The sequence below is a fragment of the Penaeus monodon genome, chromosome 23 (assembly GCF_015228065.2).
Source record: "Penaeus monodon isolate SGIC_2016 chromosome 23, NSTDA_Pmon_1, whole genome shotgun sequence".
Lineage (NCBI taxonomy): Eukaryota > Metazoa > Arthropoda > Malacostraca > Decapoda > Penaeidae > Penaeus > Penaeus monodon.
In genome coordinates this window covers 41,225,004-41,225,890 of record NC_051408.1, presented here as the reverse complement: position 1 = coordinate 41,225,890, position 887 = coordinate 41,225,004, and the positions used below count along the sequence as shown (strand labels likewise).

The 887-nt window shown below is 34.6% G+C and overlaps 1 protein-coding gene across 1 annotated transcript in view; it reads left to right on the top strand.

Annotated features, from left to right (window-relative positions):
- Positions 1–887, top strand: part of LOC119588082 (probable serine--tRNA ligase, cytoplasmic) — a gene marked incomplete at its 3' end in the record, with an annotated part of 11,215 nt that overhangs the window by 4,245 nt on the left and 6,083 nt on the right. The gene's annotated exons all lie outside the window — the stretch shown is intronic.

The window sequence follows — 887 nt, the reverse complement described above, 5'->3', positions numbered from 1 at the left end:
CTGATAATGCAAAAACAAAGGACATGGATCTTCAAATGAAACCTTCCAGTTTTATAGAATTTGATGCATCCATTAGAGAGAACTCTACATTTTAATGGTAATAACAGATTTGTTCATCTGTGGTACAGCTAACTAGCCCATTTATGTCCCAGAAACACACTAAATGGATACATCAGAGTTTCTGGTGTCAGTCAAGAATGTACCAGTAAAACCTAATAAGTAAGTGGACAGTCAGGATGTCTGCAAGAGGAAAGTCACTATACAGATAAATAGAATTACACGCTCCGATCATCCAGGGTTCAGTGAATAAAGGCATGATGCAAACACAGAGGTTCATTAGAAAATGAAACTCCACTGTAGTTGAGAGTGAATAAAGTAAGACTAGACAAAGTTAAAGGAGTACATAGATAGATGCATACTTTCAGGACAAAGCACATTATCCTGGTTTGCTTATGGGTAGTATTAGAGAGGTGTGTGTTGCATTTAAACTCTTCAGTTTATATATTTACCTCAGTGACCTTGCAGACTTCTCTTGTTCTCTATTAGAAAAGTATTTGATCCATGTTATTTGTCATTCTGATGTTGAATTAAAGTCTTGACATATAAGAAAAGTATTTTTCCAAGAAACAGGATTGAGTTGTTGATTTAGTCTCCCATGTTTTTTTAGTAGAATTAATGTTTGTAAATTTCTGTGTGTGTGTAGATTTTGTGTGTTGAGTTGATTTGGTTATTGGTTTGCAGATTTCAAATGTATATATTTAGAGGGGGACTTTGTATTCATTAGTATTGATTATGTTCTACCTTGAATACTGAATGCATGTCCTGTTTGCTTTATTCTATGGAAAACACTTGTCTAATGTGCAAGTAAGGTGCTCAGAGTTGCACCT